Raw genomic sequence first — 24,139 nt, 5'->3', positions numbered from 1 at the left:
CATTGAGCGAATTTAGTGCCCACTGCGGTAGCTCACAGGCCCCCAAAACATGATTAATTTTTGACAGTATTAAGGCATTGATGACAATTACCTTTCCTCTCAGGCTTAAACCCCTACTTCTCCATAAATTAAGTGTATTTTCTACCTTTTTTACAAGTTCTCTCCACCCTAAGTCCCTGGCTTCCCCTTCATTTTTACCAATGTATACACCCAGTATTTTCCTGTATTCTTTAGTGCTAAAACCCCAATTATTTTTTAAACTATTTTTACCGAATTCCATCATTTCTGACTTATTTCTGTTAACCTTAGCTCCTGATGCTTTTTCATATCTTTCTAGATGTTTTATAATATAATTTAAATTTTCTTCATTTTTAAACATTATATTGATATCATCCGCAAATTGTGCTATTTTAACGACTTTGTCTCTATATGTTTTTATACCTATAATATTCTTATCATTCATTATACTTAAAGCTAGTGGCTCAGCAACAATACTGTATAAAAGAGCTGAAAGCGGGCATCCTTGCCTTACCGATCTTTTTAATTTGATCTTTTCTGTTAGTTGTCCATTTATCTTTATTTGACTGTATGCGTTATCGTATAATAATTTAATCCATCTAATAAAGCCTTCACCGTATCCAAATCTTTTTAAAGTTTTATATAAGAAAAGATGTTCTACTCTGTCGAATGCTTTCTCCAAATCAATTCCGAGCAGATACCCCCCCTGTGCTGCCATTGTCCTGACGGTATCCTTTATTGTAAGGATCGTATCTATGATGTCTCTATCTGGTATGCCGTATGCCTGTGTATTACCAATAATGGTTCCTATTGTAAGTTTAAGCCTGTTTGCCAGTGTTTTGGTCAGTATCTTGTAATCTGTATTGAGTAAACTTATTGGTCTATAGTTTGTTATATCCTGTTTTGAACCTTTATTTTTGTAGATAAGTGAAATTATTCCTGCAGTGAATGTATTGGATGTTCTCTGTTCCCGTTCCATTGAGTGGTACAATGACAGCAACAGGGGAGCTATCTGCTCTTTGAAACAAATATAAAATTCTGCTGTTAAACCATCTACCCCTGGACTTTTGTTTTTATTTAAGCTATCTATTGCCGTCTTTATCTCATTAATAGTAATTTGTGCATCAGACCATTCCTTATCCTCCACTGAAATACTAGTTTGGATATTTGATAACAACTTGTCTACCTCTTCGCTATTGCTATATCCATTATCAAATAATTCTTTATAAAACTCTGTAGTTACTCTTAGTATATTTTCTTGATCGTCATATTCTTTTCCAGTTATATCGTTGATTTTTTCTATTATAGTTTTGTTTTGTTTTTGCTTTTCGAGCCCCAAAAAATATGCGGTGCATTTTTCTCCTTCTACTAAATTTTTAACTCTGCTTCTTATCATTGCACCTCTGCATTTTATTTTTTCTATGTTTCCTAGTTTTGCTTTATATAATTCATAGTTTTCTGTGTTTCTGTTAGGTTCTTTATCAAATAATGCTATTTCATGATTGATTAATTTTCTTAGTCGATTTTCTTCCAGCTCCTCTCTCCACTTTTTCTCTTTACTATAATTTATACTACTTCTTTTAATTCTTTGCTTTAGAATTTCCCACTTTTCTATAAAATTATTTTCTATTTTCATTTCAATTTTTGCATAATCAAGCAGTTTTGTGATTTTTTTAACGTAAGTTGAATCTGCCAGGAGGCTGGAGTTGAGGCACCAGGTACCTCCCCCCCTGAAACCTCCTGCAGCACCCAAGTAACACTCAATTGTTGCGTGATCACTCCATGCGTTATAATTATATTGTATTTTATTGATCTGTTTTGTTGCTTCAGGGGCCGCTAGACATAAATCTATTCTGGCTTGTTTCATTTTTCCCTGCACAACCTGTCTTCTGGAGTACTCTTTCTTGAATGGGTTGTGAATTCTCCATACATCTGTCAAATTGTGAATATTCATTAAATTATATAGCTCAGTTCTGCTTGTGTCATTCTTGTATACATTGTTAATTGATATATCATCCTTAGTTAATGCGATATTGAAATCGCCTATTATTATGGTTCTATGATCTATCCATCTGCTTATACTATTTAGAAACATTTTCCTTTCCTTTTCACAGTTACTGGCATATATGTTAACAATTCTGTATGTTCTATTGTTTATGCAAACATCTATAATAAGTATTCTACCTTTCTTGTCATGATATATTAACTTGCTATTGGTACTTATAGTCTTTTTTACTAAAATAGCTACGCCACAAGATTTACTTGTGCCGTTGCTAAAAAAGACATCTCCTTCCCACATTTTGCTTGCTGCCGCCACGCTATCCCCTTCCCACCTTGTCTCCTGTAAGCAGAGAATGTCACACTTGCTTTTAAGTAAAATGGCGGTCATCCTGCCATAAGTGCGGAGTCCATTGACATTAAGGGAGTGCAGCAGAAACATGGTCAGACCAAAAAAACCTTTAAACAGCCAATTTTCCCTCAAGACTTTTTACCTCTCCCTCCTTCTTTCTTCTGTTTTTTCTTCATCGCAGCATCTTTTATTGAGGTGTGCTTTTTCCGAATATTTTTTATTGTGGCAAAGTCCATTTCCGAGTCACTGTTTGATCTACTCTGAGGAGGGAAGGTGGAGGGCACATTTAAGGTAGGTACCCTGGTGGATGTGGCTGCCGCCGGCTGCAATTCTCTTGGGGTATCCCCCACCTCCATTGATTCCAGGAGTTGAGAAGGCTCCGGCTCCTTTTCGGACCCGTTTCCTCCTCCATCCTTTCCTCTCTGCTGTGGGCCTGAGTCAGTGCTCATGTCATTCAGACTTGAACCAAGCCTTGTGCCTGGGCTCTGCACCACTTTAGGAGGGCTCTGGGTTCTCTGAGGGGCGTAACCCTCACCAGCAGCCTGCTTGGCGGCGCCACTACCCACCTCGTCATCTTCCTCCTCATCCTCCGTTCCTACCTCACTTAAACCTTCCATCTCACTGTACAGCTCCTCAGATCCAGATTCCACCACAATATCCTCATCACTATAATTACAATTACATTCATCAATTTTGTTCCAACACACCTCACATTTCTGTATCTTATTAGGTTTCCTGTTGCACTCCCTTGCATAATGCCCCTGGACACCACACTTATGGCAGGAGAACTCAGGACAGTCCCTTAGGATGTGCCCCGGCTGGAGGCACATCCTACACACCCTAGCCTGCCTATCATGTATGACCCTGAAATATTCCGGTCCCATTGCTGTGTCAAACCGTGCTGAATAAGGCAGAGATTGGACTTTATCTGTAAACTTTACTTTGAGAAACCGCGTCCCATCAGCAATTTGCGTACCCGGCCACATCCTCCTCCTTATAGTTGATGCAGCTGAGACTCCCCACCCTTCTAGCTTTTGTAAAATTTCCTCATCTCTGATGTAAGCTGGTAAGCTTAAAAAAGAAACCATGAGTTCATCATTACACAGATCTTTGACATGCACTGTGTTGTCCCCAATTTTGAAACCATCTAGGATTCTCTCTTTCCCTTTGATGTGTGACATGGTAATTTCATATTTCTGCGGCCCTGTCGCCCTACAGGCTATTAAACCTCCACACAGTGCTCTTATGCATCTCATTAATTCGAGAACTGGGACTTCATCCTGCCCAGTTACCTCGACACTGACCGTCAGTTCTCTGTCATACTTGTGGTCGCCACCCGCAGATTTCGCCGCTCCATGTCGCTGCTGCAGCTGCCTTTCCCCACCAGACGCCGCATCTCTTTCCGCCGCCAATTCTCTCTCACTCTCCGCCGCCTCTCCAGTAGCTCCTCGCTGCCCAGGTCTTCTCGGAACCACGTCTTCAGCTCTGTTCTTCAGGCCACCAGCTCTCGTTGCCTGTGGACCGGCTCCAGCGCTCATCTCCTCTGAATCAGCCGCTGCTCGCCGTCTTTCCCCCGCTGTCGCTGCGGAAGCCGCTCTCGCATTTCCCTCCGGCAGTTTTCCTTCCGACTTCTTCATGTTTCGTTTCTGATTGTTTCTTTTAACAAGCAACCATTTTTCATTTTCTTCACCTGTTTGTGCGTTTATGTCAAGTCCGTTTTCCATGCTCGTAATCTGAAATCCGTTTGCAGAGTTCAAATCCATTTGGTCCGTCCGAAAGTTTTCCATTAGGAAAAAAAAAACTCAAATTGACCTCCCCCGATCAGTATAAAAACTGTCGGGGGGAAAAAATGTTCACTCTAAAAACGAACCAAAAATGCACGGAAAATAAGGAAGAACAATGAAAAAGGCTGAAAAAAACGAAAGAAATGGGAAAAGCGGAGTCCGCGACCTCCGTGTGTCGTGCTGTCAGCGTACCGTCTGATTGGCGCATGCGTGTTCAGAGTGGTATGGCCGTAAGCCCTTGACTCTCACACACATGGGCTCTATATCCATTTCACACAATTTACAACCTCAGAAAAAAAGTGATGCGCAACAGCCTCACGGTCTTTTTACACACCAAATCGGTGTCCTGTCAATAAAAGAAAAGAATGTTGATGTCATCGAGAGAAAAGTACTGCATCTGCCATCTGTCTTCTTCAAATTAACCACTGCATGAAATTCCATTCCAAAGCTGCAGAGGGCGCTTCAAGAAAAGGTGTGTGAGGGAAGCTCGCTCATGCTGGTCCCCAAAGACTCAAAGCGGCCCTTTCCTCACAATGAAACAAAAAAGCTTACAGCACCTGGTATTCCCAGGCGGTCTTCCATCCAAGTACTAACCAGGCCCGACCCTGCTAAGCTTCCGAGATCAGACGAGATCGGGCGTGTTCAGAGTGGTATGGCCGTAAGCCCTTGACTCTCACACACATGGGCTCTATATCCATTTCACTCACTTTACAACCTCAAAAAAAATGTGATGTGCAACAGCCTCACGGTCTTTTTACACACCAAATAGTTGTCCTGTCAATAAAAGAAAAGAATGTTGATGTCATCGAGAGAAAAGTACTGCATCTGCCATCTGTCTTCTTCAAATTAACCACTGCATGAAATTCCATTCCAAAGCTGCAGAGGGCGCTTCAAGAAAAGGTGTGTGAGGGAAGCTAGCTCATGCTGGTCCCCAAAGACTCAAAGCGGCCCTTTCCTCACAATGAAACAAAAAAGCTTACAGCACCTGGTATTCCCAGGCGGTCTTCCATCCAAGTACTAACCAGGCCCGACCCTGCTAAGCTTCCGAGATCAGACGAGATCGGGCGTGTTCAGAGTAGTATGGCCATAAGCCTTTGACTCTGACACACATGGGCTCTATATCCATTTCACACAATTTACAACCTCAGAAAAAAAGTGATGCGCAACAGCCTCAGGGTCTTTTCACACCAAATAGTTGTCCTGTCAATAAAAGAAAAGAATGTTGATGTCATCTAGAGAAAAGTACTGCATCTGCCATCTGTCTACTTCAAATTAACCACTGCATGACATTCCATTCCAAAGCTGTGGAGGGCGCTTCAAGAAAAGGTGTGTGAGGGAAGCTCGCTCATGCTGGTCCCCAAACACTCAAAGCTGCCCTTTCCTCACAATGAAACAAAAAAGCTTACAGCACCTGGTATTCCCAGGCGGTCTTCCATCCAAGTACTAACCAGGCCCGACCCTGCTAAGCTTCCGAGATCAGACGAGATCGGGCGTGTTCAGAGTGGTATGGCCGTAAGCCCTTGACTCTCACACACATGGGCTCTATATCCATTTCACACAATTTACAACCTCAGAAAAAAAGTGATGCGCAACAGCCTCACGGTCTTTTTACACACCAAATCGGTGTCCTGTCAATAAAAGAAAAGAATGTTGATGTCATCGAGAGAAAAGTACTGCATCTGCCATCTGTCTTCTTCAAATTAACCACTGCATGAAATTCCATTCCAAAGCTGCAGAGGGCGCTTCAAGAAAAGGTGTGTGAGGGAAGCTCGCTCATGCTGGTCCCCAAAGACTCAAAGCGGCCCTTTCCTCACAATGAAACAAAAAAGCTTACAGCACCTGGTATTCCCAGGCGGTCTTCCATCCAAGTACTAACCAGGCCCGACCCTGCTAAGCTTCCGAGATCAGACGAGATCGGGCGTGTTCAGAGTGGTATGGCCGTAAGCCCTTGACTCTCACACACATGGGCTCTATATCCATTTCACTCACTTTACAACCTCAAAAAAAATGTGATGTGCAACAGCCTCACGGTCTTTTTACACACCAAATAGTTGTCCTGTCAATACAAAGAAAAAAATGTTGATGTCATCTAGAGAAAAGTACTGCATCTGCAATCTGTCTACTTCAAATTACACACTGCATGACATTCCATTCGAAAGCTGTGGAGGGCACTTCAAGAAAAGGTGTGTGAGGGAAGTTCGCTCATGCTGGTCCCCAAAGACTCAAAGCTGCCCTTTCCTCACAAAGAAATAAAAAAGCTTACAGCACCTGGTATTCCCAGGCGGTCTTCCATCCAAGTACTAACCAGGCCCGACCCTGCTTGGCTTCCGAGATCAGACGAGATCGGGCGTGTTCAGAGTAGTATGGCCATAAGCCTTTGACTCTGACACATGGGCTCTATATCCATTTCACACAATTTACAACCTCTGAAAAAAAGTGATGCGCAACAGCCTCAGGGTCTTTTCACAGGCCAAATCGGTGTCCTGTCAATAAAAGAAAAGAATGTTGATGTCATCTAGAGAAAAGTACTGCATCTGCCATCTGTCTACTTCAAATTAACCACTGCAGGACATTCCATTCCAAAGCTGTGGAGGGCGCTTCAAGAAAAGGTGTGTGAGGGAAGCTCGCTCATGCTGGTCCCCAAACACTCAAAGCTGCCCTTTCCTTACAATGAAACAAAAAAGCTTACAACATCTGGTATTCCCAGGCGGTCTCCCATCCAAGTACTAACCAGGCCCAACCCTGCTTAGCTTCCGAGATCAGACGAGATCGGGCGTGTTCAGAGTGGTTAGGCGTAAGCTCTTGACTCTCACACACATGGGCTCTATATCCATTTCACACACTTTACAACCTCAGAAAAAAAGTGATGCGCAACAGCCTCAGGGTCTTTTCACACGCCAAATCGGTGTCCTGTCAATAAAACAAAAGAATGTTGATGTCATCGAGAGAAAAGTACTGCATCTGCCATCTGTCTTCTTCAAATTAACCACTGCATGAAATTCCATTCCAAAGCTGCAGAGGGCCCTTCAAGAAAAGGTGTGTGAGGGAAGCTCGCTCATGCTGGTCCCCAAAGTCTCAAAGCGGCCCTTTCCTCACAATGAAACAAAAAAGCTTACAGCACCTGGTATTCCCAGGCGGTCTTCCATCCAAGTACTAACCAGGCCCGACCCTGCTAAGCTTCCGAGATCAGACGAGATCGGGCGTGTTCAGAGTGGTATGGCCGTAAGCCCTTGACTCTCACACACATGGGCTCTATATCCATTTCACACAATTTACAACCTCAGAAAAAAAGTGATGCGCAACAGCCTCACGGTCTTTTTACACACCAAATCGGTGTCCTGTCAATAAAAGAAAAGAATGTTGATGTCATCGAGAGAAAAGTACTGCATCTGCCATCTGTCTTCTTCAAATTAACCACTGCATGAAATTCCATTCCAAAGCTGCAGAGGGCGCTTCAAGAAAAGGTGTGTGAGGGAAGCTCGCTCATGCTGGTCCCCAAAGACTCAAAGCGGCCCTTTCCTCACAATGAAACAAAAAAGCTTACAGCACCTGGTATTCCCAGGCGGTCTTCCATCCAAGTACTAACCAGGCCCGACCCTGCTAAGCTTCCGAGATCAGACGAGATCGGGCGTGTTCAGAGTGGTATGGCCGTAAGCCCTTGACTCTCACACACATGGGCTCTATATCCATTTCACTCACTTTACAACCTCAAAAAAAATGTGATGTGCAACAGCCTCACGGTCTTTTTACACACCAAATAGTTGTCCTGTCAATACAAAGAAAAAAATGTTGATGTCATCTAGAGAAAAGTACTGCATCTGCAATCTGTCTACTTCAAATTACACACTGCATGACATTCCATTCGAAAGCTGTGGAGGGCACTTCAAGAAAAGGTGTGTGAGGGAAGTTCGCTCATGCTGGTCCCCAAAGACTCAAAGCTGCCCTTTCCTCACAAAGAAATAAAAAAGCTTACAGCACCTGGTATTCCCAGGCGGTCTTCCATCCAAGTACTAACCAGGCCCGACCCTGCTTGGCTTCCGAGATCAGACGAGATCGGGCGTGTTCAGAGTAGTATGGCCATAAGCCTTTGACTCTGACACACATGGGCTCTATATCCATTTCACACAATTTACAACCTCTGAAAAAAAGTGATGCGCAACAGCCTCAGGGTCTTTTCACAGGCCAAATCGGTGTCCTGTCAATAAAAGAAAAGAATGTTGATGTCATCTAGAGAAAAGTACTGCATCTGCCATCTGTCTACTTCAAATTAACCACTGCAGGACATTCCATTCCAAAGCTGTGGAGGGCGCTTCAAGAAAAGGTGTGTGAGGGAAGCTCGCTCATGCTGGTCCCCAAACACTCAAAGCTGCCCTTTCCTTACAATGAAACAAAAAAGCTTACAACATCTGGTATTCCCAGGCGGTCTCCCATCCAAGTACTAACCAGGCCCAACCCTGCTTAGCTTCCGAGATCAGACGAGATCGGGCGTGTTCAGAGTGGTTAGGCGTAAGCTCTTGACTCTCACACACATGGGCTCTATATCCATTTCACACACTTTACAACCTCAGAAAAAAAGTGATGCGCAACAGCCTCAGGGTCTTTTCACACGCCAAATCGGTGTCCTGTCAATAAAACAAAAGAATGTTGATGTCATCGAGAGAAAAGTACTGCATCTGCCATCTGTCTTCTTCAAATTAACCACTGCATGAAATTCCATTCCAAAGCTGCAGAGGGCCCTTCAAGAAAAGGTGTGTGAGGGAAGCTCGCTCATGCTGGTCCCCAAAGTCTCAAAGCGGCCCTTTCCTCACAATGAAACAAAAAAGCTTACAGCACCTGGTATTCCCAGGCGGTCTTCCATCCAAGTACTAACCAGGCCCGACCCTGCTAAGCTTCCGAGATCAGACGAGATCGGGCGTGTTCAGAGTGGTATGGCCGTAAGCCCTTGACTCTCACACACATGGGCTCTATATCCATTTCACACAATTTACAACCTCAGAAAAAAAGTGATGCGCAACAGCCTCACGGTCTTTTTACACACCAAATCGGTGTCCTGTCAATAAAAGAAAAGAATGTTGATGTCATCTAGAGAAAAGTACTGCATCTGCCATCTGTCTTCTTCAAATTAACCACTGCATGAAATTCCATTCCAAAGCTGCAGAGGGCGCTTCAAGAAAAGGTGTGTGAGGGAAGCTCGCTCATGCTGGTCCCCAAAGACTCAAAGCGGCCCTTTCCTCACAATGAAACAAAAAAGCTTACAGCACCTGGTATTCCCAGGCGGTCTTCCATCCAAGTACTAACCAGGCCCAAACCTGCTTAGCTTCCGAGATCAGACGTGTTCAGAGTGGTATGGCCGTAAGCCCTTGACTCTGACACACATGGGCTCTATATCCATTTCACACAATTTACAACCTCAGAAAAAAAGTGATGCGCAACAGCCTCAGGGTCTTTTAACACGCCAAATACGTGTCCTGTCAATAAAAGAAAAGAATGTTGATGTCATCGAGAGAAAAGTACTGCATCTGCCATCTGTCTACTTCAAATTAACCACTGCATGAAATTCCATTCCAAAGCTGCAGAGGGCGCTTCAAGAAAAGGTGTGTGAGGGAAGCTCGCTCATGCTGGTCCCCAAAGACTCAAAGCGGCCCTTTCCTCACAATGAAACAAAAAAGCTTACAGCACCTGGTATTCCCAGGCGGTCTTCCATCCAAGTACTAACCAGGCCCGACCCTGCTAAGCTTCCGAGATCAGACGAGATCGGGCGTGTTCAGAGTGGTATGGCCGTAAGCCCTTGACTCTCACACACATGGGCTCTATATCCATTTCACTCACTTTACAACCTCAAAAAAAATGTGATGTGCAAAAGCCTCACGGTCTTTTTACACACCAAATAGTTGTCCTGTCAATAAAAGAAAAGAATGTTGATGTCATCGAGAGAAAAGTACTGCATCTGCCATCTGTCTTCTTCAAATTAACCACTGCATGAAATTCCATTCCAAAGCTGCAGAGGGCGCTTCAAGAAAAGGTGTGTGAGGGAAGCTCGCTCATGCTGGTCCCCAAAGACTCAAAGCGGCCCTTTCCTCACAATGAAACAAAAAAGCTTACAGCACCTGGTATTCCCAGGCGGTCTTCCATCCAAGTACTAACCAGGCCCGACCCTGCTAAGCTTCCGAGATCAGACGAGATCGGGCGTGTTCAGAGTGGTATGGCCGTAAGCCCTTGACTCTCACACACATGGGCTCTATATCCATTTCACTCACTTTACAACCTCAAAAAAAATGTGATGTGCAACAGCCTCACGGTCTTTTTACACACCAAATAGTTGTCCTGTCAATAAAAGAAAAGAATGTTGATGTCATCGAGAGAAAAGTACTGCATCTGCCATCTGTCTTCTTCAAATTAACCACTGCATGAAATTCCATTCCAAAGCTGCAGAGGGCGCTTCAAGAAAAGGTGTGTGAGGGAAGCTCGCTCATGCTGGTCCCCAAAGACTCAAAGCGGCCCTTTCCTCACAATGAAACAAAAAAGCTTACAGCACCTGGTATTCCCAGGCGGTCTTCCATCCAAGTACTAACCAGGCCCGACCCTGCTAAGCTTCCGAGATCAGACGAGATCGGGCGTGTTCAGAGTAGTATGGCCATAAGCCTTTGACTCTGACACACATGGGCTCTATATCCATTTCACACAATTTACAACCTCAGAAAAAAAGTGATGCGCAACAGCCTCAGGGTCTTTTCACACGCCAAATCGGTGTCCTGTCAATAAAAGAAAAGAATGTTGATGTCATCTAGAGAAAAGTACTGCATCTGCCATCTGTCTACTTCAAATTAACCACTGCATGACATTCCATTCCAAAGCTGTGGAGGGCGCTTCAAGAAAAGGTGTGTGAGGGAAGCTCGCTCATGCTGGTCCCCAAACACTCAAAGCGGCCCTTTCCTCACAATGAAACAAAAAAGCTTACAGCACCTGGTATTCCCAGGCGGTCTTCCATCCAAGTACTAACCAGGCCCGACCCTGCTAAGCTTCCGAGATCAGACGAGATCGGGCGTGTTCAGAGTGGTATGGCCGTAAGCCCTTGACTCTCACACACATGGGCTCTATATCCATTTCACTCACTTTACAACCTCAAAAAAAATGTGATGTGCAACAGCCTCACGGTCTTTTTACACACCAAATAGTTGTCCTGTCAATACAAAGAAAAAAATGTTGATGTCATCTTGAGAAAAGTACTGCATCTGCAATCTGTCTACTTCAAATTACACACTGCATGACATTCCATTCGAAAGCTGTGGAGGGCACTTCAAGAAAAGGTGTGTGAGGGAAGCTCGCTCATGCTGGTCCCCAAAGACTCAAAGCTGCCCTTTCCTCACAAAGAAATAAAAAAGCTTACAGCACCTGGTATTCCCAGGTGGTCTTCCATCCAAGTACTAACCAGGCCCGACCCTGCTTAGCTTCCGAGATCAGACGAGATCGGGCGTGTTCAGAGTAGTATGGCCATAAGCCTTTGACTCTGACACACATGGGCTCTATATCCATTTCACACAATTTACAACCTCAGAAAAAAAGTGATGCGCAAAAGCCTCAGGGTCTTTTCACACGCCAAATCGGTGTCCTGTCAATAAAAGAAAAGAATGTTGATGTCATCTAGAGAAAAGTACTGCATCTGCCATCTGTCTTCTTCAAATTAACCACTGCATGAAATTCCATTCCAAAGCTGCAGAGGGCCCTTCAAGAAAAGGTGTGTGAGGGAAGCTCGCTCATGCTGGTCCCCAAAGTCTCAAAGCGGCCCTTTCCTCACAATCAAACAAAAAAGCTTACAGCACCTGGTATTCCCAGGCGGTCTTCCATCCAAGTACTAACCAGGCCCGACCCTGCAAAGCTTCCGAGATCAGACGAGATCGGGCGTGTTTTTTTTTTTTTTTTTTTTGTCTTTTATTATCAAAAATACATCATACATTTTTACCAACTGTACATTCTTATTTACATGACAAAATTTAACAATTATATAAAAAATAAATTCCTTCAGGAAAGAAATCTTACCAAAAAAAAACCCCCACCCTTGATACACCTCGAACTTGATGAAAACACCATCAGAGTTTTTTTTTTTTTTTTTTTTAATTAAGTTAAATTTAGACAAATAAACCAACACTATGTGCCTACAGCCACTGGAGCAATGCAGGTCATTCCAAAAAAAAATAAATAAAAATTAAAGAGAGACAAAAAAAAACTCATGGGACTAAAAAGAACAAATTCCTGTCGTGAAGTGTCACACACACAAATTTTTTTTTTTTTTTTTTTTTTTTAAATGAAATTTTATCAAAATGAAATGTTAAACACACCAAAAACATAAACCACCCAATTTGCTCACCCCTTTATTAAATTTGAAAAATACTTTGCTTTATAAAAAAAAGAGACTACTTAGCTGGGAATTTGAAGAGAAAACATACCATTGTCAATCTTGTTTATTTCAATTTTGCCATTTGCTATGTTGAAAAATGTGTTTTTCCTGCAGAAAGTGTTTTCAAAAATATCCTTGTCCATGTCATGTAAGATTTGTAGGTGCGTCAAGAGTGTTGTGTAAAAAACCCCAAATATGTTTATTTTCTTCTTTTCATAGAGAGCGTAGTTTCTAGTTGTCCATATTGATTTTTTTGCAAAAGTGAGTATGGTATTTATGAGAGTCCTGTTCTGATCCTTTTGTTTCAGTGTTGTACCAAAGAGAAGAGTCCATGTCCATAGTGTTTCATCTGTCAAACTGAAATTGCAGTGCTCTTGCAGTAGCATCCTGATGAAATTCCTGAATTTATCCGATTCCTTGCAGTTGATGAATAGATGCTCCTGGTCTTCCGGTTCTTTATTGCAGATTTGGCATGTCCTACTGTAGTTTTCCTTATTAATCTGGTGTAATTTGATTCCTGTGAAAATTCTCCTGTGTCTGATATTGAATTCTAGCTTGAAAGTATTGCTGTCCATGTAAGGTATGTTAAGGTTTTGCCAGATTTTTCCTATCGGTATTCCCTTGAATAATTGTGCCCAGTGTTTTTCTGCTTTTGGAGTGCGTTTAATTGAGTTAATCCCTATGGTGTACCAGTCCTTTGTTTTCACCTGTGACAGCTCTTTCCCTGTGTACTGTGTGACAAGCTCAAGCGGTGGGAGTTCGGGGTCTGCTCTCGATTTGTCCGTGATGATTAAGTTTCTCCACAGTGAGGTTATGTTTCTGTTGATTTTGTTACCTAGTCCATTTAGGTAATCCTTTCTGCACGGTGTCCCTGTTTTTTTGAGTTGGGTTGTGACTTTCCTGAGACTGAACAGACCCCTTTCCCCCACCACTTGACCGACCCTTGTTATATTATGTTGCTGAAGTGCCCTGCATTTAAGTGTCCTACCATTGTGTGTGAAAAAGGTGCTTTCGAGAAAAGGTAACTGCAGCACATGACTTTTCTGACTGCACTTAGGCCTGAGGTGGGGCAGGAATTTGCCCCATGCCTCTAGCACCTCCTGGTAGAACATCGGTAGCGAGCCATGGCTTTTCCCAGGAAGGAGGTGATAAAGAGGGAGTTTCTCCCCCTCCCCGTACTCAGCCAGGTAGCCCGCCATTGTGTCCTCCCAGGGGTACTGCCTGTTCGAATCGAGAAAATTTCTAACTAATTTGGCCCTGAGTGCATCTTTTTTTGCACTGATGTCAATTAGTCCTAATCCCCCCTCCCTTTTATTAGCAATTATCACCCGATGAGCGATCGAATTTCCCTTTCCCCTCCAAAGGAAGGAGGAGATCGCTTCATTGAGCGAATTTAGTGCCCACTGCGGTAGCTCACAGGCCCCCAAAACATGATTAATTTTTGACAGTATTAAGGCATTGATGACAATTACCTTTCCTCTCAGGCTTAAACCCCTACTTCTCCATAAATTAAGTGTATTTTCTACCTTTTTTACAAGTTCTCTCCACCCTAAGTCCCTGGCTTCCCCTTCATTTTTACCAATGTATACACCCAGTATTTTCCTGTATTCTTTAGTGCTAAAACCCCAATTATTTTTTAAACTATTTTTACCGAATTCCATCATTTCTGACTTATTTCTGTTAACCTTAGCTCCTGATGCTTTTTCATATCTTTCTAGATGTTTTATAATATAATTTAAATTTTCTTCATTTTTAAACATTATATTGATATCATCCGCAAATTGTGCTATTTTAACGACTTTGTCTCTATATGTTTTTATACCTATAATATTCTTATCATTCATTATACTTAAAGCTAGTGGCTCAGCAACAATACTGTATAAAAGAGCTGAAAGCGGGCATCCTTGCCTTACCGATCTTTTTAATTTGATCTTTTCTGTTAGTTGTCCATTTATCTTTATTTGACTGTATGCGTTATCGTATAATAATTTAATCCATTTAATAAAGCCTTCACCGTATCCAAATCTTTTTAAAGTTTTATATAAGAAAAGATGTTCTACTCTGTCGAATGCTTTCTCCAAATCAATTCCGAGCAGATACCCCCCCTGTGCTGCCATTGTCCTGACGGTATCCTTTATTGTAAGGATCGTATCTATGATGTCTCTATCTGGTATGCCGTATGCCTGTGTATTACCAATAATGGTCCCTATTGTAAGTTTAAGCCTGTTTGCCAGTGTTTTGGTCAGTATCTTGTAATCTGTATTGAGTAAACTTATTGGTCTATAGTTTGTTATATCCTGTTTTGAACCTTTATTTTTGTAGATAAGTGAAATTATTCCTGCAGTGAATGTATTGGATGTTCTCTGTTCCCGTTCCATTGAGTGGTACAATGACAGCAACAGGGGAGCTATCTGCTCTTTGAAACAAATATAAAATTCTGCTGTTAAACCATCTACCCCTGGACTTTTGTTTTTATTTAAGCTATCTATTGCCGTCTTTATCTCATTAATAGTAATTTGTGCATCAGACCATTCCTTATCCTCCACTGAAATACTAGTTTGGATATTTGATAACAACTTGTCTACCTCTTCGCTATTGCTATATCCATTATCAAATAATTCTTTATAAAACTCTGTAGTTACTCTTAGTATATTTTCTTGATCGTCATATTCTTTTCCAGTTATATCGTTGATTTTTTCTATTATAGTTTTGTTTTGTTTTTGCTTTTCGAGCCCCAAAAAATATGCGGTGCATTTTTCTCCTTCTACTAAATTTTTAACTCTGCTTCTTATCATTGCACCTCTGCATTTTATTTTTTCTATGTTTACTAGTTTTGCTTTATATAATTCATAGTTTTCTGTGTTTCTGTTAGGTTCTTTATCAAATAATGCTATTTCATGATTGATTAATTTTCTTAGTCGATTTTCTTCCAGCTCCTCTCTCCACTTTTTCTCTTTACTATAATTTATACTACTTCTTTTAATTCTTTGCTTTAGAATTTCCCACTTTTCTATAAAATTATTTTCTATTTTCATTTCAATTTTTGCATAATCAAGCAGTTTTGTGATTTTTTTAACGTAAGTTGAATCTGCCAGGAGGCTGGAGTTGAGGCACCAGGTACCTCCCCCCCTGAAACCTCCTGCAGCACCCAAGTAACACTCAATTGTTGCGTGATCACTCCATGCGTTATAATTATATTGTATTTTATTGATCTGTTTTGTTGCTTCAGGGGCCGCTAGACATAAATCTATTCTGGCTTGTTTCATTTTTCCCTGCACAACCTGTCTTCTGGAGTACTCTTTCTTGAATGGGTTGTGAATTCTCCATACATCTGTCAAATTGTGAATATTCATTAAATTATATAGCTCAGTTCTGCTTGTGTCATTCTTGTATACATTGTTAATTGATATATCATCCTTAGTTAATGCGATATTGAAATCTCCTATTATTATGGTTCTATGATCTATCCATCTGCTTATACTATTTAGAAACATTTTCCTTTCCTTTTCACAGTTACTGGCATATATGTTAACAATTCTGTATGTTCTATTGTTTATGCAAACATCTATAATAAGTATTCTACCTTTCTTGTCATGATATATTAACTTGCTATTGGTACTTATAGTCTTTTTTACTAAAATAGCTACGCCACAAGATTTACTTGTGCCGTTGCTAAAAAAAACATCTCCTCCCCACATTTTGCTTGCTGCCGCCACGCTATCCCCTTCCCACCTTGTCTCCTGTAAGCAGAGAATGTCACACTTGCTTTTAAGTAAAATGGCGGTCATCCTGCCATAAGTGCGGAGTCCATTGACATTAAGGGAGTGCAGCAGAAACATGGTCAGACCAAAAAAAACCTTTAAACAGCCAATTTTCCCTCAAGATTTTTTACCTCTCCCTCCTTCTTTCTTCTGTTTTTTCTTCATCGCAGCATCTTTTATTGAGGTGTGCTTTTTCCGAATATTTTTTATTGTGGCAAAGTCCATTTCCGAGTCACTGTTTGATCTACTCTGAGGAGGGAAGGTGGAGGGCACATTTAAGGTAGGTACCCTGGTGGATGTGGCTGCCGCCGGCTGCAATTCTCTTGGGGTATCCCCCACCTCCATTGATTCCAGGAGTTGAGAAGGCTCCGGCTCCTTTTCGGACCCGTTTCCTCCTCCATCCTTTCCTCTCTGCTGTGGGCCTGAGTCAGTGCTCATGTCATTCAGACTTGAACCAAGCCTTGTGCCTGGGCTCTGCACCACTTTAGGAGGGCTCTGGGTTCTCTGAGGGGCGTAACCCTCACCAGCAGCCTGCTTGGCGGCGCCACTACCCACCTCGTCATCTTCCTCCTCATCCTCCGTTCCTCCCTCACTTAAACCTTCCATCTCACTGTACAGCTCCTCAGATCCAGATTCCACCACAATATCCTCATCACTATAATTACAATTACATTCATCAATTTTGTTCCAACACACCTCACATTTCTGTATCTTATTAGGTTTCCTGTTGCACTCCCTTGCATAATGCCCCTGGACACCACACTTATGGCAGGAGAACTCAGGACAGTCCCTTAGGATGTGCCCCGGCTGGAGGCACATCCTACACACCCTAGCCTGCCTATCATGTATGACCCTGAAATATTCCGGTCCCATTGCTGTGTCAAACCGTGCTGAATAAGGCAGAGATTTGACTTTATCTGTAAACTTTACTTTGAGAAACCGCGTCCCATCAGCAATTTGCGTACCCGGCCACATCCTCCTCCTTATAGTTGATGCCGCTGAGACTCCCCACCCTTCTAGCTTCTGTAAAATTTCCTCATCTCTGATGTAAGCTGGTAAGCTTAAAAAAGAAACCATGAGTTCATCATTACACAGATCTTTGACATGCACTGTGTTGTCCCCAATTTTGAAACCATCTAGGATTCTCTCTTTCCCTTTGATGTGTGACATGGTAATTTCATATTTCTGCGGCCCTGTCGCCCTACAGGCTATTAAACCTCCACACAGTGCTCTTATGCATCTCATTAATTCGAGAACTGGGACTTCATCCTGCCCAGTTACCTCGACACTGACCGTCAGTTCTCTGTCATACTTGTGGTCGCCACCCGCAGATTTCGCCGCTCCATGTCGCTGCTGCAGCTGCCTTTCCCCACCAGACGCCGCATCTCTTTCCGCCGCCAATTCTCTCTCACTCTCCGCCGCCTCTCCAGTAGCTCCTCGCTGCCCAGGTCTTCTCGGAACCACGTCTTCAGCTCTGTTCTTCAGGCCACCAGCTCTCGTTGCCTGTGGACCGGCTCCAGCGCTCATCTCCTCTGAATCAGCCGCTGCTCGCCGTCTTTCCCCCGCTGTCGCTGCGGAAGCCGCTCTCGCATTTCCCTCCGGCAGTTTTCCTTCCGACTTCTTCATGTTTCGTTTCTGATTGTTTTTTTTAACAAGCAACCATTTTTCATTTTCTTCACCTGTTTGTGCGTTTATGTCAAGTCCGTTTTCCATGCTCGTAATCTGAAGTCCGTTTGCAGAGTTCAAATCCATTTGGTCCGTCCGAAAGTTTTCCATGAGGAAAAAAAAAACTCAAATTGACCTCCCCCGATCAGTATAAAAACTGTCGGGGGGAAAAAATGTTCACTCTAAAAACGAACCAAAAATGCACGGAAAATAAGGAAGAACAATGAAAAAGGCTGAAAAAAAACGAAAGAAATGGGAAAAGCGGAGTCCGCGACCTCCGTGTGTCGTGCTGTCAGCGTACCGTCTGATTGGCGCATGCGTGTTCAGAGTGGTATGGCCGTAAGCCCTTGACTCTCACACACATGGGCTCTATATCCATTTCACTCACTTTACAACCTCAAAAAAAATGTGATGTGCAAAAGCCTCACAGTCTTTTTACACACCAAATAGTTGTCCTGTCAATACAAAGAAAAGAATGTTGATGTCATCTAGAGAAAAGTACTGCATCTGCAATCTGTCTCCTTCAAATTACACACTGCATGACATTCCATTCGAAAGCTGTGGAGGGCGCTTCAAGAAAAGGTGTGTGAGGGAAGTTCGCTCATGCTGGTCCCCAAAAACTCAAAGCTGCCCTTTCCTCACAATGAAACAAAAAAGCTTACAGCACCTGGTATTCCCAGGCGGTCTCCCATCCAAGTACTAACCAGGCCCGACCCTGCTTAGATTCAGAGACCAGACGAGATCGGGCGTGTTCAGAGTAGTATGGCCGTAAGCCCTTGACTCTGACACACATGGGCTCTATATCCATTTCACACAATTTACAACCTCAGAAAAAATGTGATGCGCAAAAGCCTCAGGGTCTTTTAACACGCCAAATACGTGTCCTGTCAATAAAAGAAAAGAATGTTGATGTCATCGAGAGAAAAGTACTGCATCTGCCATCTGTCTTCTTCAAATTAACCACTGCATGAAATTCCATTCCAAAGCTGCAGAGGGCGCTTCAAGAAAAGGTGTGTGAGGGAAGCTCGCTCATGCTGGTCCCCAAAGACTCAAAGCGGCCCTTTCCTCACAATGAAACAAAAAAGCTTACAGCACCTGGTATTCCCAGGCGGTCTTCCATCCAAGTACTAACCAGGCCCGACCCTGCTAAGCTTCCGAGATCAGACGAGATCGGGCGTGTTCAGAGTGGTATGGCCGTAAGCCCTTGACTCTCACACACATGGGCTCTATATCCATTTCACTCACTTTACAACCTCAAAAAAAATGTGATGTGCAACAGCCTCACGGTCTTTTTACACACCAAATAGTTGTCCTGTCAATACAAAGAAAAAAATGTTGATGTCATCTAGAGAAAAGTACTGCATCTGCAATCTGTCTACTTCAAATTACACACTGCATGACATTCCATTCGAAAGCTGTGGAGGGCACTTCAAGAAAAGGTGTGTGAGGGAAGCTCGCTCATGCTGGTCCCCAAAGACTTAAAGCTGCCCTTTCCTCACAAAGAAATAAAAAAGCTTACAGCACCTGGTATTCCCAGGCGGTCTTCCATCCAAGTACTAACCAGGACCGACCCTGCTTAGCTTCCGAGATCAGACGAGATCGGGCGTGTTCAGAGTAGTATGGCCATAAGCCTTTGACGCTGACACACATGGGCTCTATATCCATTTCACACAATTTACAACCTCAGAAAAAAAGTGATGCGCAAAAGCCTCAGGGTCTTTTCACACGCCAAATCGGTGTCCTGTCAATAAAAGAAAAGAATGTTGATGTCATCTAGAGAAAAGTACTGCATCTGCCATCTGTCTACTTCAAATTAACCACTGCATGACATTCCATTCCAAAGCTGTGGAGGGCGCTTCAAGAAAAGGTGTGTGAGGGAAGCTCGCTCATGCTGGTCCCCAAACACTCAAAGCTGCCCTTTCCTCACAATGAAACAAAAAAGCTTACAGCACCTGGTATTCCGAGGCAGTCTCCCATCCAAGTACTAACCAGGCCCAACCCTGCTTAGCTTCCGAGATCAGACGAGATCGGGCGTGTTCAGAGTGGTATGGCCGTAAGCTCTTGACTCTCACACACATGGGCTCTATATCCATTTCAAAAACTTTACAACCTCAGAAAAAAAGTGATGCGCAACAGCCTCAGGGTGTTTTCACACGCCAAATCGGTGTCCTGTCAATAAAACAAAAGAATGTTGATGTCATCGAGAGAAAAGTACTGCATCTGCCATCTGTCTTCTTCAAATTAACCACTGCATGAAATTCCATTCCAAAGCTGCAGAGGGCCCTTCAAGAAAAGGTGTGTGAGGGAAGCTCGCTCATGCTGGTCCCCAAAGTCTCAAAGCGGCCCTTTCCTCACAATGAAACAAAAAAGCTTACAGCACCTGGTATTCCCAGGCGGTCTTCCATCCAAGTACTAACCAGGCCCGACCCTGCTAAGCTTCCGAGATCAGACGAGATCGGGCGTGTTCAGAGTGGTATGGCCGTAAGCCCTTGACTCTCACACACATGGGCTCCATATCCATTTCACTCACTTTACAACCTCAAAAAAAATGTGATGTGCAACAGCCTCAAGGCCTTTTTACACACCAAATAGTTGTCCTGTCAATACAAAGAAAAGAATGTTGATGTCATCTAGAGAAAAGTACTGCATCTGCAATCTGTCTACTTCAAATTACACACTGCATGACATTCCATTTGAAAGCTGTGGAGGGCGCTTCAAGAAAAGGTGTGTGAGGGAAGTTCGCTCATGCTGGTCCCCAAACACTCAAAGCTGCCCTTTCCTCACAATGAAACAAAAAGCTTACAGCACCTGGTATTCCCAGGCTGTCTCCCATCCAAGTACTAACCAGGCCCGACCCTGCTTAGCTTCCGAGATCAGACGAGATCGGGCGTGTTCACAGTGGTATGGCCGTAAGCCCTTGACTCTGACACACATGGGCTCTATATCCATTTCACACAATTTACAACCTCAGAAAAAAAGTGAAGCGCAACAGCCTCAGGGTCTTTTCACACGCCAAATAGGTGTCCTGTCAATAAAAGAAAAGAATGTTGATGTCATCTAGAGAAAAGTACTGCATCTGCAATCTGTCTACTTCAAATTAACCACTGCATGACATTCCATTCCAAAGCTGTGGAGGGCGCTTCAAGAAAAGGTGTGTGAGGGAAGCTCGCTCATGCTGGTCCCCAAAGACTCAAAGCTGCCCTTTCCTCACAAAGAAATAATAAAGCTTACAGCACCTGGTATTCCCAGGCGGTCTTCCATCCAAGTACTAACCAGGCCCAACCCTGCTTAGCTTCCGAGATCAGGCGTGTTCAGAGTGGTATGGCCGTAAGCCCTTGACTCTGACACACATGGGCTCTATATCCATTTCACACAATTTACAACCTCAGAAAAAAAGTGATGCGCAACAGCCTCAGGGTCTTTTAACACGCCAAATACGTGTCCTGTCAATAAAAGAAAAGAATGTTGATGTCATCGAGAGAAAAGTACTGCATCTGCCATCTGTCTACTTCAAATTAACCACTGCATGAAATTCCATTCCAAAGCTGCAGAGGGCGCTTCAAGAAAAGGTGTGTGAGGGAAGCTCGCTCATGCTGGTCCCCAAAGACTCAAAGCGGCCCTTTCCTCACAATGAAACAAAAAAGCTTACAGCACCTGGTATTCCCAGGCGGTCTTCCATCCAAGTACTAACCAGGCCCGACCCTGCTAAGCTTCCGAGATCAGACGAGATCGGGCGTGTTCAGAGTGGTATGGCCGTAAGCCCTTGACTCTCACACACATGGGCTCTATATCCATTTCACTCACTTTACAACCTCAAAAAAAATGTGATGTGCAACAGCCTCACGGTCTTTTTACACACCAAATAGTTGTCCTGTCAATAAAAGAAAAGAATGTTGATGTCATCGAGAGAAAAGTACTGCATCTGCCATCTGTCTTCTTCAAATTAACCACTGCATGAAATTCCATTCCAAAGCTGCAGAGGGCGCTTCAAGAAAAGGTGTGTGAGGGAAGCTCGCTCATGCTGGTCCCCAAAGACTCAAAGCGGCCCTTTCCTCACAATGAAACAAAAAAGCTTACAGCACCTGGTATTCCCAGGCGGTCTTCCATCCAAGTACTAACCAGGCACGACCCTGCTCAGCTTCCGAGATCAGACGAGATCGGGCGTGTTCAGAGTGGTATGGCCGTAAGCCCTTGACTCTCACACACATGGGCTCTATATCCATTTCACTCACTTTACAACCTCAAAAAAAATGTGATGTGCAACAGCCTCACGGTCTTTTTACACACCAAATAGTTGTCCTGTCAATAAAAGAAAAGAATGTTGATGTCATCGAGAGAAAAGTACTGCATCTGCCATCTGTCTTCTTCAAATTAACCACTGCATGAAATTCCATTCCAAAGCTGCAGAGGGCGCTTCAAGAAAAGGTGTGTGAGGGAAGCTCGCTCATGCTGGTCCCCAAAGACTCAAAGCGGCCCTTTCCTCACAATGAAAAAAAAAAGCTTACAGCACCTGGTATTCCCAGGCGGTCTTCCATCCACGTACTAACCAGGCCCGACCCTGCTAAGCTTCCGAGATCAGACGAGATCGGGCGTGTTCAGAGTAGTATGGCCATAAGCCTTTGACTCTGACACACATGGGCTCTATATCCATTTCACACAATTTACAACCTCAGAAAAAAAGTGATGCGCAACAGCCTCAGGGTCTTTTCACACGCCAAATCGGTGTCCTGTCAATAAAAGAAAAGAATGTTGATGTCATCTAGAGAAAAGTACTGCATCTGCCATCTGTCTACTTCAAATTAACCACTGCATGACATTCCATTCCAAAGCTGTGGAGGGCGCTTCAAGAAAAGGTGTGTGAGGGAAGCTCGCTCATGCTGGTCCCCAAAGACTCAAAGCGGCCCTTTCCTCACAATGAAACAAAAAAGCTTACAGCACCTGGTATTCCCAGGCGGTCTTCCATCCAAGTACTAACCAGGCCCGACCCTGCTAAGCTTCCGAGATCAGACGAGATCGGGCGTGTTCAGAGTGGTATGGCCGTAAGCCCTTGACTCTCACACACATGGGCTCCATATCCATTTCACTCACTTTACAACCTCAAAAAAAATGTGATGTGCAACAGCCTCAAGGCCTTTTTACACACCAAATAGTTGTCCTGTCAATACAAAGAAAAGAATGTTGATGTCATCTAGAGAAAAGTACTGCATCTGCAATCTGTCTACTTCAAATTACACACTGCATGACATTCCATTTGAAAGCTGTGGAGGGCGCTTCAAGAAAAGGTGTGTGAGGGAAGTTCGCTCATGCTGGTCCCCAAACACTCAAAGCTGCCCTTTCCTCACAATGAAACAAAAAGCTTACAGCACCTGGTATTCCCAGGCGGTCTCCCATCCAAGTACTAACCAGGCCCGACCCTGCTTAGCTTCCGAGATCAGACGAGATCGGGCGTGTTCAGAGTGGTATGGCTGTAAGCCCTTGACTCTGACACACATGGGCTCTATATCCATTTCACACAATTTACAACCTCAGAAAAAAAGTGAAGCGCAACAGCCTCAGGGTCTTTTCACACGCCAAATAGGTGTCCTGTCAATAAAAGAAAAGAATGTTGATGTCATCTAGAGAAAAGTACTGCATCTGCAATCTGTCTACTTCAAATTAACCACTGCATGACATTCCATTCCAAAGCTGTGGAGGGCGCTTCAAGAAAAGGTGTGTGAGGGAAGCTCGCTCATGCTGGTCCCCAAAGACTCAAAGCTGCCCTTTCCTCACAAAGAAATAATAAAGCTTACAGCACCTGGTATTCCCAGGCGGTCTTCCATCCAAGTACTAACCAGGCCCGACCCTGCTTAGCTTCCGAGATCAGGCGTGTTCAGAGTGGTATGGCCGTAAGCCCTTGACTCTGACACACATGGGCTCTATATCCATTTCACACAATTTACAACCTCAGAAAAAAAGTGATGCGCAACAGCCTCAGGGTCTTTTAACACGCCAAATACGTGTCCTGTCAATAAAAGAAAAGAATGTTGATGTCATCGAGAGAAAAGTACTGCATCTGCCATCTGTCTACTTCAAATTAACCACTGCATGAAATTCCATTCCAAAGCTGCAGAGGGCGCTTCAAGAAAAGGTGTGTGAGGGAAGCTCGCTCATGCTGGTCCCCAAAGAC

The 24,139-nt window shown here is 43.6% G+C and overlaps 23 non-coding genes and 7 pseudogenes across 23 annotated transcripts; all 30 read right to left on the bottom strand.

The window, feature by feature from the left end:
• Positions 1-4,697: 4,697 nt before the first annotated feature.
• On the bottom strand, positions 4,698-4,816 carry LOC147264270 (5S ribosomal RNA). The gene has a single exon (XR_015113844.1). It is a non-coding gene; the product is annotated as a 5S ribosomal RNA (ribosomal RNA).
• A 309-nt stretch (positions 4,817-5,125) lies between these two features.
• LOC147264269 (5S ribosomal RNA) lies at positions 5,126-5,244 on the bottom strand. Its single transcript, XR_015115012.1, has one exon. It is a non-coding gene; the product is annotated as a 5S ribosomal RNA (ribosomal RNA).
• A 307-nt stretch (positions 5,245-5,551) lies between these two features.
• On the bottom strand, positions 5,552-5,670 carry LOC147264268 (5S ribosomal RNA). Its single transcript, XR_015113843.1, has one exon. It is a non-coding gene; the product is annotated as a 5S ribosomal RNA (ribosomal RNA).
• Positions 5,671-5,979: 309 nt separating this feature from the next.
• Positions 5,980-6,098, bottom strand: LOC147264267 (5S ribosomal RNA). Its single transcript, XR_015113842.1, has one exon. It is a non-coding gene; the product is annotated as a 5S ribosomal RNA (ribosomal RNA).
• Positions 6,099-6,408: 310 nt separating this feature from the next.
• On the bottom strand, positions 6,409-6,527 carry LOC147264266 (5S ribosomal RNA). Its single transcript, XR_015114355.1, has one exon. It is a non-coding gene; the product is annotated as a 5S ribosomal RNA (ribosomal RNA).
• Positions 6,528-6,834: 307 nt separating this feature from the next.
• LOC147264265 (5S ribosomal RNA) lies at positions 6,835-6,952 on the bottom strand (annotated as a pseudogene).
• A 309-nt stretch (positions 6,953-7,261) lies between these two features.
• Positions 7,262-7,380, bottom strand: LOC147264264 (5S ribosomal RNA). Its single transcript, XR_015113841.1, has one exon. It is a non-coding gene; the product is annotated as a 5S ribosomal RNA (ribosomal RNA).
• Positions 7,381-7,689: 309 nt separating this feature from the next.
• LOC147264263 (5S ribosomal RNA) lies at positions 7,690-7,808 on the bottom strand. Its single transcript, XR_015113840.1, has one exon. It is a non-coding gene; the product is annotated as a 5S ribosomal RNA (ribosomal RNA).
• A 310-nt stretch (positions 7,809-8,118) lies between these two features.
• LOC147264262 (5S ribosomal RNA) lies at positions 8,119-8,237 on the bottom strand. The gene has a single exon (XR_015114354.1). It is a non-coding gene; the product is annotated as a 5S ribosomal RNA (ribosomal RNA).
• A 309-nt stretch (positions 8,238-8,546) lies between these two features.
• On the bottom strand, positions 8,547-8,664 carry LOC147264261 (5S ribosomal RNA; annotated as a pseudogene).
• A 309-nt stretch (positions 8,665-8,973) lies between these two features.
• LOC147264260 (5S ribosomal RNA) lies at positions 8,974-9,092 on the bottom strand. The gene has a single exon (XR_015113839.1). It is a non-coding gene; the product is annotated as a 5S ribosomal RNA (ribosomal RNA).
• A 309-nt stretch (positions 9,093-9,401) lies between these two features.
• LOC147264259 (5S ribosomal RNA) lies at positions 9,402-9,510 on the bottom strand (annotated as a pseudogene).
• A 309-nt stretch (positions 9,511-9,819) lies between these two features.
• LOC147264258 (5S ribosomal RNA) lies at positions 9,820-9,938 on the bottom strand. The gene has a single exon (XR_015113838.1). It is a non-coding gene; the product is annotated as a 5S ribosomal RNA (ribosomal RNA).
• A 309-nt stretch (positions 9,939-10,247) lies between these two features.
• LOC147264257 (5S ribosomal RNA) lies at positions 10,248-10,366 on the bottom strand. Its single transcript, XR_015113837.1, has one exon. It is a non-coding gene; the product is annotated as a 5S ribosomal RNA (ribosomal RNA).
• A 309-nt stretch (positions 10,367-10,675) lies between these two features.
• On the bottom strand, positions 10,676-10,794 carry LOC147264256 (5S ribosomal RNA). The gene has a single exon (XR_015115011.1). It is a non-coding gene; the product is annotated as a 5S ribosomal RNA (ribosomal RNA).
• Positions 10,795-11,103: 309 nt separating this feature from the next.
• LOC147264255 (5S ribosomal RNA) lies at positions 11,104-11,222 on the bottom strand. Its single transcript, XR_015113836.1, has one exon. It is a non-coding gene; the product is annotated as a 5S ribosomal RNA (ribosomal RNA).
• Positions 11,223-11,532: 310 nt separating this feature from the next.
• On the bottom strand, positions 11,533-11,651 carry LOC147264254 (5S ribosomal RNA). The gene has a single exon (XR_015113355.1). It is a non-coding gene; the product is annotated as a 5S ribosomal RNA (ribosomal RNA).
• A 6,977-nt stretch (positions 11,652-18,628) lies between these two features.
• On the bottom strand, positions 18,629-18,747 carry LOC147264253 (5S ribosomal RNA; annotated as a pseudogene).
• Positions 18,748-19,056: 309 nt separating this feature from the next.
• LOC147264252 (5S ribosomal RNA) lies at positions 19,057-19,175 on the bottom strand. The gene has a single exon (XR_015113834.1). It is a non-coding gene; the product is annotated as a 5S ribosomal RNA (ribosomal RNA).
• Positions 19,176-19,485: 310 nt separating this feature from the next.
• LOC147264251 (5S ribosomal RNA) lies at positions 19,486-19,604 on the bottom strand. Its single transcript, XR_015114730.1, has one exon. It is a non-coding gene; the product is annotated as a 5S ribosomal RNA (ribosomal RNA).
• A 309-nt stretch (positions 19,605-19,913) lies between these two features.
• Positions 19,914-20,032, bottom strand: LOC147264250 (5S ribosomal RNA). Its single transcript, XR_015113379.1, has one exon. It is a non-coding gene; the product is annotated as a 5S ribosomal RNA (ribosomal RNA).
• Positions 20,033-20,341: 309 nt separating this feature from the next.
• Positions 20,342-20,460, bottom strand: LOC147264249 (5S ribosomal RNA). The gene has a single exon (XR_015113833.1). It is a non-coding gene; the product is annotated as a 5S ribosomal RNA (ribosomal RNA).
• A 309-nt stretch (positions 20,461-20,769) lies between these two features.
• On the bottom strand, positions 20,770-20,888 carry LOC147264248 (5S ribosomal RNA). The gene has a single exon (XR_015114823.1). It is a non-coding gene; the product is annotated as a 5S ribosomal RNA (ribosomal RNA).
• Positions 20,889-21,197: 309 nt separating this feature from the next.
• LOC147264247 (5S ribosomal RNA) lies at positions 21,198-21,306 on the bottom strand (annotated as a pseudogene).
• Positions 21,307-21,615: 309 nt separating this feature from the next.
• LOC147264246 (5S ribosomal RNA) lies at positions 21,616-21,734 on the bottom strand. Its single transcript, XR_015113832.1, has one exon. It is a non-coding gene; the product is annotated as a 5S ribosomal RNA (ribosomal RNA).
• Positions 21,735-22,043: 309 nt separating this feature from the next.
• LOC147264245 (5S ribosomal RNA) lies at positions 22,044-22,162 on the bottom strand. Its single transcript, XR_015115267.1, has one exon. It is a non-coding gene; the product is annotated as a 5S ribosomal RNA (ribosomal RNA).
• A 309-nt stretch (positions 22,163-22,471) lies between these two features.
• On the bottom strand, positions 22,472-22,590 carry LOC147264244 (5S ribosomal RNA; annotated as a pseudogene).
• Positions 22,591-22,899: 309 nt separating this feature from the next.
• Positions 22,900-23,018, bottom strand: LOC147264243 (5S ribosomal RNA). The gene has a single exon (XR_015113831.1). It is a non-coding gene; the product is annotated as a 5S ribosomal RNA (ribosomal RNA).
• Positions 23,019-23,327: 309 nt separating this feature from the next.
• LOC147264242 (5S ribosomal RNA) lies at positions 23,328-23,446 on the bottom strand. Its single transcript, XR_015115321.1, has one exon. It is a non-coding gene; the product is annotated as a 5S ribosomal RNA (ribosomal RNA).
• Positions 23,447-23,755: 309 nt separating this feature from the next.
• Positions 23,756-23,864, bottom strand: LOC147264241 (5S ribosomal RNA; annotated as a pseudogene).
• Between the last annotated feature and the right edge of the window lie 275 nt (positions 23,865-24,139).

This window comes from Aulostomus chinensis, chromosome 4, assembly GCF_037954235.1.
Source record: "Aulostomus chinensis isolate RoL2024-O1b breed Wild chromosome 4, RoL_Achi_v1.0, whole genome shotgun sequence".
Taxonomy (NCBI): domain Eukaryota; kingdom Metazoa; phylum Chordata; class Actinopteri; order Syngnathiformes; family Aulostomidae; genus Aulostomus; species Aulostomus chinensis.
The sequence above is the reverse complement of the archived record's forward strand: the minus strand, read 5'-3'. Positions and strand labels throughout refer to the sequence as shown.